The sequence below is a fragment of the Rattus rattus genome, chromosome 16 (genome assembly GCF_011064425.1).
Source record: "Rattus rattus isolate New Zealand chromosome 16, Rrattus_CSIRO_v1, whole genome shotgun sequence".
Taxonomy (NCBI): domain Eukaryota; kingdom Metazoa; phylum Chordata; class Mammalia; order Rodentia; family Muridae; genus Rattus; species Rattus rattus.
In genome coordinates this window covers 20114573-20135795 of record NC_046169.1, presented here as the reverse complement: position 1 = coordinate 20135795, position 21223 = coordinate 20114573, and the positions used below count along the sequence as shown (strand labels likewise).

At 45.7% G+C, this 21223-nt stretch overlaps 1 pseudogene; it reads right to left on the bottom strand.

Annotated features, from left to right (window-relative positions):
- Window positions 1-7577: 7577 nt before the first annotated feature.
- LOC116885918 lies at window positions 7578-17995 on the bottom strand (annotated as a pseudogene).
- Between the last annotated feature and the right edge of the window lie 3228 nt (window positions 17996-21223).

Here is a 21223-nt window from a genome sequence, read left to right as displayed (position 1 = left end):
GAACCCAATGGCCTGTTGGGTGACTTTTCCTGTGGTGATATAAGTAAGCATCCATTGACTTTAGTGAGAATATCACTGACAGGAAAAAGAGCTATTCTACTCCATTCTAGCTTAAGGAATCCATGAGTTTGTTGGACTTCCTTACATGGACAAGGGGTTACTACAGGAGCATGGATAAATGAAAGCAAGCTGTATCTCTGAAAAGCCCATCAAAGCAGGGGTAATAACTCATAAAAACTACATCCCCAAAGCTTTGTGCATGATTTCCAGGCAGTTCTGATGATGAGAGCATCTCCCTAGCAATTGCTGTTTGTAGAAACTTGGAGATTTTGTGAAGCCTGTAAATTTCCAGAACTTTTTGAGACTTGTAAGTTGCATCTTATTTCTGAGCTTTAGATTCCCTCCCTCCAGGAAGTAATGCTTCAGTTTGGAGAAGAGAACTGTACTATACACCTGTAGTCCAAATTTTCTAATCCAGCCCTAGTATTAGTGAGACAGCACTAAAGACCAGATGATGACAATTCCCCAAGCAGATGGGGGTGGGGAACTGCAATTATTGATGTAGTTTGTCAACTTGACAGACTCTAGAATCATCTGGTAGATGTCTCTCTATCTGAAGCGGGAAGACCTTTATGGGTGGCACCATTGCCTGGCTGGATGATGTCAATGAGAAAGAGAGCTGAAAAAGCAGCAAAAGCATCCTGCATCCACATCCATGATGGAGGTGATGCAACTAGCTGCTGCCTTAGCTTGGTTTTCATGTGGGTCCCGGAACAACTGGAGTGGGGGCTATCCTGAAAGCTGTTGCCTATATGTGGGATACATTCCTATAGCTGGGCTGCCTTGTCTACCTCAGTGGGAGAGGATGTACCTAGCCTTGAAGATTTGATGGGCCAGTGTGGGAGGGATAGCCAAGGTGGGGGGTGGGTACCCGTACAGAAGAGAAGGGGAGGGGTGGGGGAAAGGATTGTGGAAGGGAGTAAGTGGAAAGGGGCAGTGAGAAGGATGTAAAATGAATAAGTAAAATTAAATATTATAAATAAATAAATAAACAAACAAATAAGAAAGATGTGGCTAAGGCCACATGATGAAATGTACCCTCGAACTGTGATCCAAAATAAACCATCTCTCCCTTAAGTTGCTTCTATCAGAACATTGTATCACAGCAATAGGACAAGAAACTAAGACCCCCAGCCCTCATGGGGGAAGCAGAATATGTTGGAAGTTTGAGGATTCAGAGTGAGAACTAGAGAGGGTGTGACTGGGGCCAAGATAAGTAGACGAGGAAATGATGAAAGGAAAGAGGTGACATCTCAGCCAGAGTGACAGCCACTGCCAATTGGACCAGACACATACGTCAGAATGTTAAATGGGTTCTGCCCTCCAAGATACTGGACCTTCATAGAAAGTCAGATCCCCAAAGTGAGGTGTGGCAGAAGCCAGTACAGCTTTTGTCAGAGTGAAAAGAAATGCAGCCATGCCTGAATTACACACACACACACACACACACACACACACACACACACACACACACACACCTGCATCTCATTCTGACTAAATCGCGTTAGTGACTCTAAGTAAGTTCCAACACCAGTCACTCTTTGAAATTGACAATAAAAGCAGTAATATGTTTCTGTCAGGAGAAGATATACTGGAGCATTTTTCATATTATAGATAGAAGAGTTCCGGGCATAGATCTCTGCCTTTTGAAATCCCAAGAAAGCAAGGAATGGGCGTTGAAATTTAGAAAAGGTTTCCCACATTTATGTATTATCTCAAAGCGGTGGGAAATGAAAAGTCCAAAGTTTCATCTTTTGGTTTCCAAGGAGACAAGTGGGTTCGTATTCCAGGATTCTATTTCTCTTTAACTAAGAGAAGCAGGTGCACCCTTCCCACTGCAATGTAAGGAAATGCATGCAGCCCGTCGCTCAGACGAGCTCATGGCTGTGACCAAACACCTGACAGGGGCAATTTAAAGGAGAATTTACTTAGCTCATGGTTTCAGAGACTCTTAGAGTAGCAGTAAAGAGTTTCATTCATGGGAGTAGGAGTATGCAGAGGTCTTCACGCCACAGTGAACCAAGAAGTACAGATGGGGGCAGTAATTGGAGACCCGGCTTAGCTCATAGCTGCCTACTTCATTGATTTTTTTTTCTTAATCATAGGGGCTAGACAGATAGTTCCGTGGTTAGTCATGCTTACTTACTGCCCTCGCAGAGGATTGGAGTTCAGATCGAGGAACTCACATTGAGTAACTCACAACCTCTGGCTTCAGGACTCTGGTGCCCTCTTCTGGCCTCCATAGGTAACTACACCTACCCACGCACATACCCACACATACATGTAATTCTTTTTAAACCTTTTTGAAAGCCACAGACAGATTTGAGAGATGGCTCCTGGGGCAAGTCCATACCCTGCAAGCATAAGGACCTGGGAGCACACTCCAGAGCACACACTTTTAAAAGGTGAGCGTGGCGATCTACGCTTGTAACCAACCTCAGCACTAGAAGACAGAGGGTATCGGAGAAGCCTCAAAACATCCCATAAGAATCTCCATACCCAGCTCTCTGCAGACCTCTCCCTTTAAGCCTTTATGAGCCAAACAAGGAAGTATACCAACAAGCAGCTCTCCCATTTTTTTTTTTTTCATTCTCTCTCCCTCACAGCCAACAACTTCATGCATACTGCTGCAGACTTTAGGTCTCACGGTACATTGTCTGTAGAGTAAGAGCTTAGTAAATATTAATGGAATTCATGAACGGATTCCAAGAGATATGGGTGAGGATGTCTCATCAGCAAACACAGTTCTCACCTCAAGGAGGATAAGAGATCATGTACTGTAGGGTACAGAGAGCTAGTTCAGCTCTTGGGGCTGTAAGAGGGGCCCAAGTCTGGTTCTCAGCATCCATATCAGGTGATCCGTAACTGCACCTCCAGCTCCAGGGGATTTGATGTTTCCACAGGTACCTGTGTGCGCACGCGCATACGCACACACACGCACGCGCGCGCGCGCGCACACACACACACACACACACACACACACACACACACACACATGCACACACACACAAATAACAATTAACTAATTATAAAAGATACCCAGTTTGGTGTAGCACTTGGGAGGCAGAGGCAGGTGGATCTCTGTGTGTTTGAGGCCAGCCTGGTCTACAGAGTGAATGCTGGGCTAACCAGGGTTCCACCATGAGGCCTTGTCTCAGAGTAACAACACCAATCATAATAATAGGATGGAAATCATAAAAAGCCATTATAGTCGCTGTAGAACTATCAGAACGGAAGCCATTCTTTTACACAAGTGATATACGTGGATTTAAAAGTGTTCAGGAAGTGTGGCTGTCTCAGATCCAGTATTCCTCAGCTCCTTCTCATTCTTGAGACAAAACATCTGACAAAAATTACCCTCTGTAGTTTTCCGACTCTTCCTGAATGGTTCTGCCTTCCAGAGTCTCAGAATACATCCTTCACAGGACTCAATCTGCCCAGTATCCCTCTGCTTTTCTCAGACAATATCATCACTAAAGGCAACTGCATCGATTCAACACTGTTTTTATGAAACGGAGTTGAAAACAAGAAAGTCAATGTCAGATCGATCCCCCACACATAAAGCCTGCAAAATCTCTTTTACAAATGCGCAAGAATGTTGCAGAGTTAAGGCTGTGACTAGGGAGACCTACTGTCTCCCTCAAAGCCAGAGTCTTTGGCACCTCTGAGGTGACCTGCTGTCTACCAGGTGTGACATAAACTCTGTACTTATCAATTTTCAGGTTGCTGTGACCAAGAACCTAACAGGAAGCAATTTCAAGAAGAAAGGGTCCCTTGGTTCACCGTTTGAACATTTAATTCATCTTGGCGGAGCAGCGTGAGAACCCTGTGTGTTAACTGGTCACATTGTACCCATACATAAGAAGCAAAGAGCAAAGCAAAACCTAGAGCCCAGCTATGAAACCGTAAGTCTCACCTCTAGTGACCCCCTTTCTCCAGTGAGGCGCCACCAAGATCCTATGACTCGCTCAAAACAGCACTACCTGGCTGGAAACATGGCTCAGTTTGTAAAGCGCTCGCTCCGCTACAATGAAGACCTGAGTTTGGACCCACAGCACCCATGTAGAAGCTGGAGGCAATAGCAGGACCCTGTAAATCCAGTTATGGGGGATGGGAATGGAGCTATCAAGAGGTTCACAAGCCTGTCAAATGGCCTGCTAGTTGTAAAGAGAGTTTGAGGGGCACAGCTTTCAGGAGTCATCACCCATGCTGCATGGAGTAGCTGTCTCTCAGCCACCCCTGCTCCTGTAAGTTGCCCCTCGCATACGCTTCTGTTGTAACTCCAATAAAGTCTCAGAGAAGGTGTTACTTTGGTCTTGGGATGCCTATTTCAGGTGAAGCCTCTCTCTCTCTCTCTCTCTCTCTCTCTCTCTCCCTCTCTCTCTCTCTCTTTCTCTCTCTCTGTGTGTGTGTGTGTGTGTGTGTGTGTGTGTGTGTGTGTGTGTGTATGTGTGTGTGTGTCACGTATATATTGTGAGTCTTTCTCTGGGGAGTAAAGACACACACACACACACACACACACATATACACACACTACTGCCACCTGCTGGAGACCAAGTATTCAAACACATGAGCCTATGGGTCACGTTTTACATTGAAACCATGACACCCTCTCTCTTTCAGCCTTACCCCTCTGGCACACTTCCACTCCTCCTATACATTACAACAGGTTTCTTGCAGAAGAATAATGCCACCCTTTCCCTCTGCCTACTCCACAGGAACAACAAAGGGTCCCTTTGGGTTCTTCATTGTAATCTCAGACTCCTCTAAAGGAAAGCATGATCAATTGCTAGTCTTGTCCACACCCAGGATTCCTAGTAAGGACATAAAATAAAGCACTCAGTTCTCTCAGGTTTGCGATGAACTTGGCCTGGAGATCGCAGAAGTCAGCCAAGTTGTCCCTAGAATTGGGATCTGTGCTCATAAATATTGCACAATAAATAAATTCAGTAAAGCTTGCTAGGATCGTTTATTTTCCAGAAGTTAGAGGGAACACCACAGAGTCAGTCAATGACTCTGCCACAGAGAAGGAAGAAAGAGTTTGCTGGGAAGAGTGTTCTAGAAGTCAGGTGGATATTGCTGAGGCAGGAGCCTTAAGATCTAACAGCATGATGATGATGATGATGATGATGATGATGACGACGACGATGATGGTGATGATGATGGTGATGATGATGGTGATGATGACGACGACGACGACGACGACGACGACGACGACGACGACGATGATGGGGGTGTATATGTTGTATGTGTGTATGCTGTTCATGTGGTGAGGGGGGAGTGCACACATATGTATGCACACACATATCTGTGAGTGTGCATGTGCATGTATGTATACGTGTGGTTTGGGAGGATCAAACTCAAGTCATCAGGCTTGACAACAGGAACTTCTATTCACTTAGCCATCTTGCCAGCTCTCTTTGTTTTGAAGATAGAATTTCATGCTAGGCTTGAAGGCATACATCACCACGCCAAGTTCATGCAGTGTTGGGGATCAAACCCAGGAATTTCTGCATGCTAGGCAAACGCTCTACCAGTTGAGCCACATCTCCAATTCTAGAATGTGTTTGCTTGCTTGTTTTTAACTGTTACTCCTCTCATGAAAATATATCTGGGAGTTGGGGATTTAGCTCAGTGGTAGAGCACTTGCCTAGCAAGCGCAAGGCCCTGGGTTCGGTCCCCAGCTCCGAAAAAAAGAAAAAAGAAAAAAAAGAAAAAAGAAAATTTATCTGGATTTCTGAGCACCCAAGACAAACTTCCTCTGCCACTCCTCCTACCTGGAACAGGACATGGGAGATTTTGTATTTAAGATGTTCTGAAGGGACTGGAGAGATGGCTCAGCAGTTCAGAGCACCCACTGGACTCACCAAAGAATGAAATTCAGTTCCCAGCACCCACACCAAGTGGCCCATAGCCACTTGTGACTCCAGCTCCAGGGCGTCCCACACCCTCTTCTAGCTTCCCCAGGCATTCACGCATACGTGCACAGACCCACATTGATACACATGATTTTTTTTTAATCAATAAAATAAATCTTTTTAAAAAATAAAATGTTTTCTGCTCTCCTTGACTAATAAATTTGAGGTGAAAGGAATATTCGCTGTTACGCTGAGTGATTAGACCAGGGAACAGCATTTCTTTTGGCTTTCCCTTCCTTCGGTCCATTTTTTTCAAGGCAAAAGCAAGCATGAGATAAATCCCCCAGCCCTTCTCCCAACACCCACATGACAAATCTCACTTAAGGCAGATTTAAAACGCAGCATTGTGGAGTGGTACCTATTACTCGAGACAGCGCGATGCTCTTCCCCACAAGTCTGGTCACCATTATATATAATTTATGAATCCAGCCCAGAGACAAGCTACGGAGAAAATGAACACAGACTCCAGTGTCTGTGGTAATGAAATCGCTTTCTGCCTTCATGTCCCTCTGAGTTCAGACTCTCATTTCCACTTCTCTGTTTCTCCCCAAATTTGTTACCAAAGTGACGGGCGCTCCCATTCACTGTGTCTTTCTCGTCTCTTCCCCCCTGGCTTCCTCCCCTGCAATCCAGTAAATGCTGTGGCCTTTTGCTGGGTCGTGCATTTATTTTCCAATTACCTTGGGTAAACAGGGATGAACCCGCAATTGAATTGAAGCTCTCGACTCTCTGGATCAGATCTTCTGCAAATTTTCCACAATTGAGACATAAACATCAGAGCTGTCGTCTAAGAAAACGACAAGTGTTGGGGGGAAATAATAACGATCTTTTTCATGCGAAGAGCGATTTCTGCAGAGACATCATCACCCCAAAGCGACTTGGTGTTCCAAAAAGACACATTTCCAGGTCTGTCTGAGTGGCACTGCCATTTGTTTTCCTTGAGAGCGACTGCCCATCAAACCTCCATTAGCAGGTTGGAAATGTATTTAGGAACCCGACAGGTAGTATTCAGAGGGTTAATGACCGCTGATTTATGAATACTGAGTGGCATTTCGGCAATTGGAGTCACAGTGACGGCTGGGGCTGCAGCCAACACTCTCTACCATTCAAGCCGGAGCAATCATTCAAAGCTGGTTAAATGGTTCTGATTTATGACCTTCACCTTCCTGGGTCCACTCGATTTGCTCTCTCGGTGTGTAAATTCCAAAACTGCAATTCCCCTGCACCACCACCCCTCCCAGAGAGTCCATTTAAGTCAACATTATGCATGCACCGAGGACAGGGGAATTCTCCTCTCTCTCTTATTTCACTCATTAAATTTGCTCAGCACATCCTGCAATTAAAATTTCATATAGATTTCTTCTTACGATTGACATTTGGCCTTGATGAAACAAGTTCAGATTTGGCCTCTCCAAAGATTTGGAGGAGGGGTTCCGGGTGGTGTTTCCAGGGAGGTGAGAAGGTGCTAATACTCTCATTAGCATTTTGAGCTGACTAAACTGTAAAGGGCTGGCTCTACTTCCAAATGAAGGACACTTGGGAGCCAGGCCAAGAACAAGAAATGAATCCAATCGGCTTTGAACACTACGCTTGTGTAGCTCAACAGTATGAAAGGAAGACGCTCACCAGCTCGCAGAGCAGACAGAAATCTTTGTAGACCTTGTAGATCAGAAGTTCTGTGTTTCAGCGATAGACCTGGTACCCAAAGGAAACAGGGCTTCGCCCAGCATGGTAGAGACATGGCCATTCAGAAACTTCCTCCTTCTAAATGCTGCATAGGGAGCTTGGCTAGGTGACCACATGACCAGATCCCGCCGTGTGAAACATTAACAAAATTAAATAAGCCTTTTAAAATTAAATATGTCCAATTTTAGGCTAGTTACATGATGCCATCAGTCTCATGAGATGCCCACTTTGGACTCTTGACAGAAAAAAAGAAGGACTGAAGGATTGACTCAAACAGGAAAACACTTGTCACGCAAGTAGAAGAGCGTGAGTTAAGGTCCCCAGAACCTGTTTAAGACAAACCAGGCACAACCATGCATGTCTAAATCCCAGAGCTAAATAGCTCAGAGGTAGAGTTCCTGCCTCAAACTGCCCAGCTAGACGCTGAGGACATGGCTCATTGGTGAGCCACCTGCCTAGAATCCCCCGTGAGGGGTTGGAAGCATGTGCGGCTCACTGGTAGAGTACTTACACAGCGTATTCCTGAATTCCCACCCCAGCACAGCAAAACTATGAAAGGGGAAAAGGGAAAGACAACACGGATGGTCGGGACCTGAGGTTTTTCCATGGCTGGATTTCTCTAACGCCTGCTAGACCTTTGAGAAGAGAAGGAGGAACAGGGAGAATGAGAAGAGATAGAGAAAGGAAGAATAAAGAAAAGGAAGGAAGGATATGGACAGAATGTATTCTCAAATTTGAGTGGAAAAAAAAACCCAATTCCAATTTCAATCCTATCATTTCATATCTCAATTTAATTTTTAAACCTGTAAACTAGGAATCAAACTCCATGTCTGTCACAGGTTTCATGGAAGAGTTCAGAAAGATAGGACATGAGATGGGGCCTCTCGTGAGAACCCAGGAGCCATGTGAACATCACCCAGGAATCGGGAATTCAATCTGGAAGGTTTGCCCAGTATGGAATAAGACCCTCCTCCTGGCTGCCTACAGATGGCAGTCTCTCTCCTCCTGGTTGCCTTTGGATCAAGATGTGAAGAATCATGGGTATCTCTCCTCTGCGCAGCAGGCTTTCCTAAAATGGCTCTCCTAACCTCCGAGCCAAGTTGGAAACAAAACAGCATCCGACTTGCCCATTTTCATCCTGATTGGCCCAGGCCCAGTCAAAAGCCTCCATTGGCAAACATTCTGTTCCTAGTTAGCCAATAGGCTTCAGTAACTCATGACCAACTGTTGTTTATCATGTGGGTTCCAAATTCCAGGCAGAACTACACTGGGGACATGTGAAATTTTCAACAGGCCAAAATCCCATTGGGCAGGCAAACGCATTAGGACTCTCTAGCACTGCAGGTGGAGGAGTTCGGTTGCCCAGGAAGTGAGTTCTCTGCCTGGCACAGAAACCAGGAACTCATCCACTCTAAAGCAATTCCAGATCCAAGCAAGTAAAGGCAATGAATTCTACTGGGGCATTTTGCCTCTTTGTCTGTTGCCTCTCAGGCCCTGGCTTATCTTCTACATCACCGAGTGTGGTGGTTTGAATATGTTTGGCCCAGAAAGTGGTACTATTAGGAAATGTGGCAATGTGAAGAGGAGAAGGTGTGGCCTTGGTGGTGGAAATGTGTCACTGTGGGGATGGACTTTGAGGCCCTAATCTCAAGCCTTGCACAGTATGGAATGAAACCCTCCTTCTGGGTGCCTACAGATGACAGTCTCTCTCCTCCTCTTGGTTGCCTTTGTATCGTGATATAGAAACTCTTGGCTCCTCCAGCACCATGACTGCCCCCACGCTGCCATGCTTCCTGCCATGATGACAATGGACTAAACCTCTGAAACTGTGATCCAGGCCTAATTAAATGTTTGCCTTTATAAGAGTTAACTTGGTCACGATGTCTCTTTACCGCAATAGAGCCCTAACTAAGACACCAAGCGAGAGTAGGCATCACTCTAGGCTGGTGGGTTCATTTTCTCCATTAACTAGTTAGAAGAGTGGTAAGCAACTTGGAGCAAAGTGGAAGTGATGTTTATTGGCAAGCATCACATCTTCCTGAACAGAAGGGAGCACTAGAGTCTCTAAGAAGGGCCTTGGGATACCTAAAAGGGTATCCCAGTCCTAGTGACACCTCCTCTTCAAATTTTGGTCCTCAGGAATTCACTCACCCCTTCTATAACAATGATCGGGTCCATATTTCTGTCCACAAGCATAGGCATCATCACAGTACAACCTCCTACCTTGGTACATGGGTTTAGAAAAAAAGTGTTGGTTGACTGGGGTAAAAGTAGCCACCCCCAGCCTTCTCTTTACTTTGAGTTGTAATGGGGGAAAGAATCTCACTGCAGATTAGGGGAAATAACCTACTTTTGGAGAAATGTCAACCTACTGCTGAAGACAGAAATGCAGAGTGAGACTGGTCCCCTTCATCTCACGGGCCCAAGGCCTCAGCAGCAGAGTAGAACAGGGTTGATGAATGGGAGACACGGCATGCCATTCAGCATCCATAATTCACTTCCTTCACTTGATTTTTAGAAAGGGACCATTTGCAAAGAGCTTGATCATGGGCATGGTGCTAGCAACATTTGGGGATAATTAGAACATAAAACATTGTTGTGAGCCTTTGCCTGAGTGAACGATATTAATTCACACTAGATAGAGAGGCCAAGACAGTCGGCCAAGGCCTTTCAAGGCTCCAGAGATGGACCTCACTGAGGACCCAAGAGGACTTAAGAAATAACAGATGGACTGACACATAGGCACACAGAAATGGTGGGATTAGGTGGACCAGACACTCTAATGGGGAAACCACAGCACCCCAGAAGTTCAGTGTTTATTATTTAGCATTGACAGAGAAGTAGTTTATTGCATATACCTGAGCAAGGAATTGAGGTTATTACAGGTAAATAAGAAGCCAGAGTCTCTGGTGTACAGTGGATCAAGGAGGCAGGCTTAGCTAATCTCAGAGTTCTCTGCAGGGGAGCATCTTTGTGCTGTAAATATCCAGAGGAAGAAAACTCCATGGACATTTTCTTCACACACTACCAACATTCACACTCAGTCCAGGAAGACTATCATGTCCCTGAGCCTAGCCTGGGGAAGGCTTTGCCTTTTGCCCATGGGTGTGAGACTCTGAGATCCTTGGCATGGCCATGCCCATGTCACCAGCCTACATTCATGCAGGACATCACTAGCTCAGGGCTTCCTCTGGTCCCAGCAACAGACCAAAGACATAATTACACCCAACTGAGGCTTGACGAGCCAGCAACTTTATTGGGGTCACTTATAAGAGCACAGGTAGCATCAGTACTTTCACTACCAAAAAGACACACACACCAGCCTGGAGATCCCTGCACAACATGCAGGCAGCTAGACCACTGAATTGCTGCTCGTCACCTACCAATTATTTGTTTCTTGAATAACAAAGGGGACAAGCCCAACAAATCTCAAAAGTTTCCAGAGCCTCTGGTTCTTGTAAGTTGTAAGTTGTTTGGGTATTTCATGCCATGAAAGAATGTTTCAATCCAGAGAATGCATCTACATGGCTAACATATAAGGCAAAATTACAGCAATGAGAGCACTAATGACAGACCAGAGAATGAGTTTGTTTGAATTACTTAGAGGAGCAATGATGAGAATTTATTTACTCAAGAGCACAGAGAGTTGTACCACCAAAAAGCCAACAAGCTCTGTAACATCTGACAAAAGCTGCATCTTTGGAGATCCTTGAACAATTTTCAGGAAGCTCCATGGAAAAGAGCCATCTACCCTCTGTGTTGCTATTGCTAATATAACCTTAGGAAAAGGCCTTGTGAATCTTGCAGCTTTCTGAGTTTTGTAGGTTTCCTGAACTTCCTGAACTTTGTAAATTGTGTGTGTTTCCTGAGGCTTATAAATTGCATGCATTTCCTGACCCTTGTAAGTTGTATGAGTTTTCCCCCTCCCTACAGGAAGGACTGTTTCCATTCAGAGGAAATAGCTACACAATGTTGTTTAATTTGGCAAGAACACAGTTCTGAAAGTATATCAATGAAAGAAGACATCATAGATCCACAGTCCTAGCAAAGGCCAAGCAGTTGCCTGGTGAGGCAGTGGTCAAACCTGCCTCATGAGAGGAGCTCACAGGAGATTTCCTAAGAAGGGAGTTGAGTGAATATTTATGAAGCAGTCCTGGGAAGCAAAGGCATTGATTGTTATAACATTATGACAACCATTCGGTTACCAAGAGATGTGTGAGAAAAGACTAGAAAGGGTAGCAGTTTAGACTAATCATGCCATGTTTTGTTTTTCAGTTTTTAGGAACTTTATTTTCCTTCCACCTTTTTTCCCTTTGAAAAAAAGGGACCTGAAAAAAAGCTCTGTAGAGGAGCTCGGGACCACTCAGTGGTAGCTCCAACCCACTCAGTGGTCTGCACTGTGGGAGCTGCTGACCAGTCCTCAGTGGCTGACTGCGCATTCTAGTCTTCTGTGGGAAACTGCTGGATGACCAGTCGGCCACCTCACGCTGAGCAGCAGTGAACTCAAGAGCTAGTGCAGTCTGTTCACCCTGAAATTCATCTTTGGTCACAGCCCTCTCAACAGCAGCTTGCTCCTCCTTCCCAATGTCCTCTGGGTCTCTATAGAAGTAAAGATCAGGCATAACCTCCCATGGATGCTCACGGGAGATAGTATCTCACATGCGCAGTACAACCCGGGCCAGCATCCACCACATCAGACCCGAGTGAGCTCCCTTATTGTTGCACGGGATAGCAGTGTCCACGTAGCACAGGGGAAGAATCTGTAACACAGAGCAATAGTGGACAGGTTGACATAAGAGGCCTCCATGAGGGGCTTGGTGGTCAGCCCTGGGATCTGTCACCACTAGAAGCTGTGACTCTCTGAAGGCTGTTTGAATCTGGTTAGTGAAGGGCCTGGGTGTGAAGCGGCCGGCAATGGGAGTGGCTCCAGTTCGCTTCAGCAAACTTCAGTACAGTCTGTTGACCAGTGTTCCTGGAGGAGATGAGGCTGCAAGCTCCAGCCTCTCCCAGGTCCTCTTCAAATTTATGACGGTCACTTTTCCTTATGTAGATGTACCGCTCTATCTGAAAGTCAAGGTTGGTGCCACCAAATTGGGTTTCTGCAGCAAGGAATTTGAGGACATCCCCCTCCCTCATCACATCAAGGGCTCTGGAAATAGTGTAAGTTTCTCTTTAAGCTATTACAGGAATCAAGAACACCATATGGACCTGGTGTAGCGCAGAAAGCTACTCATACCATGTTTGAAAGGATTGGTTATCAACATCCAAACAGTACACATGGATGGACCTATGGCTCCAGACGCATATGTAGCAGAGGATGGCCTTGTTGGGCATCAATGGGAGGAGAAGCCCTTGGTCCTGCCAAGGCTCAATGCCCCAGTGTTGGGGAATGTCAGGGCAGGAAAGCTGGAAGGGGTGGGGGTGGGGGAGATGGGAGGAACACCCACATAGAAGCAGGGAGAGAGAATGGGATGGGGGTTTATGGCCGGGGAAACCAGGAAAGGGGATAACATTTGAAAGGTAAATTTTTAAAAAATCCAATTAAAGAAAGAAAGAAAGGAAGGAAGGAAGGAAGGAAGGAAGGAAGGAAGGAAGGAAGGAAGGAAGAATTGGTATCAATTCAGGACCCCCAAGACCAATTGTTCCGCCCAAAGGAGATGTATTTGTCCCAGAGAGACAGAGGGTAGGGAATAAGACATGGAGACAGGAAATAGAGGACTGGGGAGAAGAAGAAGGGAACAAGGGAGAGGTGAGGGGTGCTTTTCCCCAGGGGCAAGGGCCCAAAGGATTGCCTCTGAATAGAGAGGAGACAGACATGACCCACTGGGAAAATGGCGGTTTATGAAGGTAAAGGGAAACCCTGAGTTTGCATGAGGCGTTGTCACTTTAATTGGGCATGTTAATCAGGTGAGCCAAAGGGGGCTTTTGAATACTTTAGTACTTTGGAAGCTGGACCTTGGGGAGTCAGCCTGGGGAGGAGCAAGTGCCCAAATAAGGGAAAGGACATTTAGGGCAAGATTTAGGGATGTAATCTAACTTTTATCAAGGAAGGACTAATGGAAGAGAAGGGAAGGTCCGCCAGAGCCATGTTTGCCATTCTTGGGCTGCCTAGAGTCCCCTCAGTGTTCCTCTAACCACATAGCTTTAAGCCTGGCATCCAGAAGCTAAGGAAACCGTGTGATGTACTTCAGGGAACACACACATAGAAAAGGCATCACAGAGCTGCTCAGACACATCGTCAGACATGAGGTCAGGAGAAGATGTGAGTCTGTGTGTGTGTGTGTGTGTGTGTGTGTGTGTGTGTGTGTGTGTGTGTGTGTGTGTGTGTGGTGTGTGTGTGTGTGTGTGTGTGGTGTGTGTGTGGTGTGTGTGTGGTGTGTGTGGTGGGTGTGTGTGGTGTGTGTGTGGTGTGTGTGTGGTGTGTGTGTGTGTGTGTGTGTGTGGTGTGTGTGTGTGGTGTGTGTGTGTGTGGTGTGTGTGTGTGTGTGTGTGTGTGTGTGTGTGTGGTGTGTGTGTGTGGTGTGTGTGTGTGGTGTGTGTGTGTGTGTGTGTGTGGTGTGTGTGTGTGTGTGTGTGTGTGTGTGTGTGTGTGTATGGTGTGTGTGTGTGGTGTGTGTGGTGTGTGTGGTGTGTGTGTGTGTGTGTGTGTGTGTGGTGTGTGTGGTGTATTATTGTGTGTGGTGTGTGTGTGGTGTGTGTGTGGTGTGTGTGTGGTGTGTGTGTTTGGTGTGGTGTGTGTGTGTTTGTGTGTATGTGTGTGGTGTGTGTGGTGTGTGTGTGTGGTGTGTGTTTTGTTGTGTGTGTGTGTGTGTGTGTGGTGTGTGTGGTGTGTGTGTGTGTGTGGTGGTGTGTGTGTGTGTTGTTGGGGTGTGTTGTGTGTGGTTGTTGTTGTGTGTGGTTGTGTCTGTGTGTATGTTTGTGTATGTGTGAGTGTTTGTGTGGTGTGTATATGTGTGTTGTGAGTATGTGTGTGAGTGTGTGTGTATGTTGTATGTGTGTATGTGAGTGTGTGTGGTGTGGTGTGTGTGTAGTGTGTATGTGTGTGTATGTGTGTGGTGTGGTGTGGTGTGTAGTATGTGTATATGTGTGTATGTGTGTGGTGTGTGTGTGTGTATGTGTGTGTGTGTGTGTGTGTGTGTGTGTGTGTGTGTTGTTCCCTTATAGGGAGAAAAGATGCAGATACATACGGTGCATACCAGAAGCCAATCACCTAGACCTCACCACTGTCTGGAAAAAAAGTAAAAAGCAGAGAAAATAAGTCCTGGGATGCACCCTCAGGGTTTCCAATGGGGTAGCATTCACTATCACAGCCACTCAGACCCCATCAGTGCTGTCTGTTAAGAAACCTTGTCAGTGGCTTTCGTCGTATGGAGATGGTCATTGCAACCCCATTTCATAAACTTTAGGAACGAGCTTGGTCCACCGTGCTCTGTGGTGCTACCTGGGCCTGGTTTCCTACACAGATGAGACAGATAAAGGGAACGTTACAGTGATGAGGTAGGAGAGATGGTTCTGAGAGCAAAAGGATTGCTGTGTAAGCATAAGGGCCAGACCTTCACTCCTCAGCACCCACATAAAAGCCTGGGGTGCTCTGTGCATCTATAATTCTAACACTGGGGCTCAGGGGTGTGGAGACAAGAAGATTTCCTGGTGCTTGCTAGCCAGCGGCTCTTGTCAAAGTAGGGAGCTCCAGCTTCTGTGAGAAACTGTCTCATAAAATGAAGTGAGTACACACGTAGAGTATGTTACCCAACATCAACCTCTGACCTTCAGATACAAGTGTACATATTATACCCACAAACATACACGTACACCCATAAAAACCTATATGCATGCACATATATGTATGTGTACATGTACATATGTGTGTATATGTGTATGTATGTGTGTGTTTGTGTGTATGTATGTATTGTGTATGTATGTGTGTATGTGTGCACATGTATGCATGTGTATATATGTGTGTATGTTTGTATGTGTGTGTATGTTTGTATGTGTGTATGTATGTATTGTATATGTATGTGTGTATCTATGCACATGCATGAATGTGTGTACATGTATGTATGTTTATATGTGTATATGTATATATTTATGTGTGTTTGTATGTAAGCTTGTATGTGTGTATGTATGTATGTATGTATGTATGTATGTATGTATGTATGTATACGTATTTCTCTAAAGTCTGCACTTGGCCTGAGCTCATTCCCTCAATCCATCCAGCTTCTATATGAACACTTGTTAGAATCTTTGTATGAATCGTAGGATACCAAATGCTTGTTGACATTAGGGGATGGAAATGGAAAGGCAAAGAGATAGGTACTGTGACAGACAGCAGCATCATTTCCATAAAAAGGGACAGTGACAATGTTCAGGATGGACCACATGGGCCATGCCTTATAGCACAGGCTTGTCTACGTAGAGGATGAAGAGGGAACATTACAAGCTAAACACCTAGCCCAGGCAACTTGAACACATCCTGCCTCCAAATAAAAGAAAAGCTAAAGAGGGGCTGAGAGGGTAAATCAGTGCTAGCGCACTTACTTACAATTCAGTGGAAGAAGTCTTACCTAGAATCCCCCAGTGAAGGGCTAGATCATAGTTCAGTGGTAGAGCCCCTGCCTAGAATCCCCCAGTGAGGGGGCTGAGGGTGTGGCTCAGTGGTAGAGCCCCTGCCTAGAATCCCCAGTGAGGGGCTAGGGGCGTGGCTCAGTGGTAGAGCACCTGCCTAGAATCCCCCAGTGAGGGGCTGGGGACGTGGCTCAGTGGTAGGGCCCCTGCCTAGAATCTCCCAGTGAGGGGCGGGGGTGTGGCTCAGTGGTAGAGCCCCTGCCTAGAATCCCCCAGGGAGAGGCTTGAGGTGCTGCACAGTGGTAGAGCCCCTGCCTAGAATCTACCAATGAGTGGCTAGTGCTCCAGCAGTAAACCACTCGCCTAGTGTGCACAAGACCCTAGACTCAATTCTCAGAACAGCAACGACAAAAGAAACCAAAGAGAAGGCTCCAACCAATATTTTTACACCCAAATTCACAGCAGCGTTACTCACAAGAGTCAAGTGATGGAAGCAACCCAAGTCCCACACATGGATGAATGGATAAATACATATGCAAAAGGTAGGCTCCCCATACACAGGAATAGCCTTCATTCGCAGAAATAAATGAAATGCTGATGTACTATGCAATGTGGACAAGGCTCGCACAGATGCTCAATGAAACAAGTCAGTCACAAAAGGGCTGCCTCATCCTTCTATTTATATGTGCCATGTAGAAAATACAATCCATGCAGAGTGAAAGCTGACATTCCCAGGGGCTGGGGGAGAACTAGAAGTCATTCCAAGTAAATGTCAAGTTTCTGTTTGGGGTGATGAGGAAATTTGGAACGGGATAATGGTTCAACACTGTACATGTATGAAGTATCAGTGAATCATAATTAAAATGGTGTGCTTCGCAAATGCTATCTATGTTTTAATACAATTTTTTAAAGCCAGAAAAAAGTTATCAGAAATTGATGGACAGTGGAAGTATTTCTTTCTTTTCTCACTGCTATGGCAAAACTCATCATACTTGTGGAGGGAAGATTTTATTGCAGCTCACAACCTGATGGTGCGTATAGTTTATCATGATGGGGAAGAGGTGGAGGCAGGACCAGGAGGCGGCTGGTCACAAGGCATTCACAATCGGGAAGCAGAGAGCGATGGACGCTGGTGCTCAGCTCACTGTCTCCTCTTCCCTCAGTCATGATGGTGCTGCCCACAGTGACACGTCTTTCTATCTCAGTTTAGTCTCTCAGGAAACACCATTACAGATGTCCTCAATGGTGTGTCTGCCTGGACTGAGGAGATGGCTCAGCAGTAAAGAATACTGACTATTGTTCCAGAAGTCCTGAGTTCAATTCCAGCACCCAGTGACAGCTCACAGCCGTGTACCACTGTAGCCCCATGGGAGCCAATGCCCTCTTACGGTGTGCCTAAACACAGATCAAACGCCTATATAGATAAATAAATAAGCAAACCCAGGCATGAGGTCCCATGCCTACAGTCACAGAGCTGAAGGGGCTAAGGCAGGAGAACTGTGCACTGAAGGCTGGCCTATGCAGAATGATCCTGCCTCAAAAAATAAAATATACATTTATACATCCTATATTGTATGTATATACATACATATAAAGACCATGTCTCAAATTTATACATAGATATACAGATATAATGACCCTCCTTTCAAAAATAAAAAGACTTTCTCTGAAAGGGATGGAAAAATGTCTCAGGGTTCTTGCTGCTCTTCCAGAGGACCTGAATTAGGTTCCCAGTACTCACCTGAGTGGCTCCCAATCACCTGCATCTCTAGCTCCCAGAGAGCTGATGGCCTCTTCTAGCCTTCTTAAGTGCCCCACACATATTACACATATGCACATGTGCACACACACATATGCACACACACATGCACATGTATATACACATACATAAATAAAAATACAAATAAATGTTCTTGAAGACTATATAGGGACATGGTGGCACATGCCTTTAATTCTGGAATCTGAGAGGCAGACTGCAGGTGGATATCTGTGAGCTCAAAGCCAGCCAAGACTGTATAGTGAGTCTCCATTTACACACACACACACACACACACACACACACACACACACACACACACAGAATAAAGAAGGGCTTCTTGGAGGAGGGGGTAACTGGATGCGCTATTAACGGTGTTAGTCTATGCAAACAAGAGAAGAATAAAAAGATCAAGAGTATCGAATGTTATTATCGATATCAAATATTACTCATTGTATTCTGAAACAAGAATATCACTGAACTGTTCTCCCTTCTCTGATTCTTAGAGAAGTCAATGAGATATCGTCATGGTTTAAAATGTCTCCTGTGAACCTCCTGTCTTGTACACTTGGTCTCCAGGTTGTGTCACTGCATTGAAGGCTGTGGAACCCTTAGTAGGAAGTGGGACCTGTCCCGTGGAAGGTCACCAAGAGGGAGTCCTTGAATGGTCTATTGGCTCCAGTTCCATGCCAGCTCCTTCTCTTCCTAGTCTACCACAAAAAGATGAGTCTCTGTATGATGCATGCCCTCTGCCAGGAATTATATACTTTCTCTACCATATTGGAGCAGAGCAATGAACTCAGGTCCTCTGGCAGAACAGAACCACTCATACAGACAGACACACACGCACAAGCTACTGAACCACAAGTGTTCTTCTAGTGCTCAACATGGACTTCTTCTCCCCACCCCTTCCTCTCTCCTTCCCCCCCCCCTCAGAGGAAGAACCAGCCATACCCTATAAGGAGTGGGTTTTCCATTCTCACCACCCAGTCAAAATCAAGCAGCTTGGCTTCCTCTCCCAGAAGACTTCTCCCTCACCCCCAATCCCTGCCCACTTCTCGGAGCCAATACCGACCTTGAGAACTGAATCCCTGCACACTCCTGATCTCTCCCACCATTCTAAGAACACTGCTTTGAAAAACATCACACTTTAGGATCCCAAAATACACTATGGTCTCCTAATCCTTTGTAATGTCCTGTGCACATGAGTTTTGTGTGAGTGTATATGTGCATGCATGTTTGTGTAGGCATGCAAATGTGTGTGTGCACACGTGTACCCATGTTTGCGAGGCCAGAGGACAACCTCAAGTGTCATTCCCCAAGAGCTAGCCATTGTTGGTTTGTTGTTTGTTTGTTTGTTTGTTTTGAAGCAAGTTCTCTCACTGGCCTGGAACTTGATAAGTAAGCTATACTGACTGACCAGCAAGCCCCAGGAATCTGTGTTACTCTACCTTCCTGACACAAGTGTACACCGCCACGCCTGGCTCTTTTTAACATAGGCCCTGGGGGTTGAACTCAGGTTCTCACACTTGCAAAGCAAGTGTTTTACTGACCAAGCTATTTAGCCAGCCCCACAAGAGTCCTATGATCAAATAATGTAGGGAAACGTACTCTTTACTCTCACCCTACACAAAAGCTCATTAAAGACATCCAGAAGCCCCGCAATGCTTAACTTTGCTTTACCCAGTGTGCTTTGCGAAATTATCTGTCCTTATGCACCTGCTACAACTGATTAACACTAGTTAACATCTGCCTACACCTGTACCCTCATGCTCCTTGGGTAAGAAACTGTGGGCTATCATAGATTCACAAGCAAATCCTCGTCTTCCCCCAGAAAGTAGGCTCATGGAGGGCAAAGTCTACATTTGCGATTTCTTTCAGCCCATCCCTCCACAATGCCATGCACAGCACCTGACAGTACCTCCTGATGGATCCTGTTGCCTTGACAACCAGCTCAGAGTTGCTATTTCAGGACATTCTCTCCATCCTTGGAGCCCCGGGAAAGCAGCGAATGCCATAAGGCATTAGTCTGAGAGTGCAGCCTCTTCCGCAAAGTGGCGTTAATAATGTCCCGAGCCTCTCATCAGCCAGGGCTCCCTGAGACAGGAAGGAGAGGCTGCTAGTGACAGATCACCAAAGCCAATCTCAAGAGCAGGATGCTAACAGCAACTGCTCAATTCTCTTTTATTTTTCCAGCTAATTTGGTAGGTGGGAAGTGACAGTGAATTGTTTACAGCCTCCCTTCTTAGAGGTAATATGACCCCTCCAGTCTCTGTCAAGGCACCTCTTTTGTCATTGTCAACAGCTCCTCTATGCTGAAGAGCTCTTTATGGAGATGCCAAAGCCCAAGGGTGTCCTGTCTGAGGGCCTCTAATTATAAGGAGAGTGCATTTCCACCTGGTCTCAGGAAAGAGTGGGGGAGAGGGGGATGAGGATTCCTCCCTCCTAGAACTGCTAACAATGGCTGCTTCCTATTCTGGTCCAGGAGATGTCTCTTCCTCGGTCTAGAGTGAGCCCAGGAGTCCTACCAGGGATAAAGAGATGCCTTCGAAGCACTGATTTGTGGCTGGAGAGATGGCTCGGCAGTTAAAAGCTGGTACTGCTCTTTCAGACGATCTGAATTTGATTCCCAACCACTACATGGTGGCTCATTGCCACCTGTAACTCCAGATCCAAGGAATCTGATGCCCTCTTCTGGACTCTGCAGACACAAGCATTGACACAGACATATACCCACATACAGATATACATAATTTTAAATATACACATATATTTATACATATACAATATGTGGTATGTGGTGTGTGTGTGTGTGTGTGTGTGTGTGTGTGTTTGTAAAAAAGCTTAAAGGTTAAGAGCAATCCCTGCTCTTCCAGAGGACCTGAGTTCAGTACCCAGCTCCCAGTACTCAGGGGAACATGATGCCTCCTCTGGCCTCCACAGGCACCTTCATGCATGTCCACTCACCCGCATTCAGACACATACACATCATTTTAAAATAATAAAAAAAAATTAGTATTCTTAAGTAATAAATAATTTTTAATGAATGCAAATCTGCTTTATTGCCCAGGAGTAAAAAGGTATCTGTGGACCAATTTGAGGCAGGCAAGGATAAGAACTAGTTTAAGATGCCAAGACTGGAGGTTGGAGAGATGGCTCAGGGGTTAAGAGCACTGACTGCTCTTCCAGAGGTCCTGAGTTCAAATCCCAGCAACCACATGGTGGCTCACAACCATCT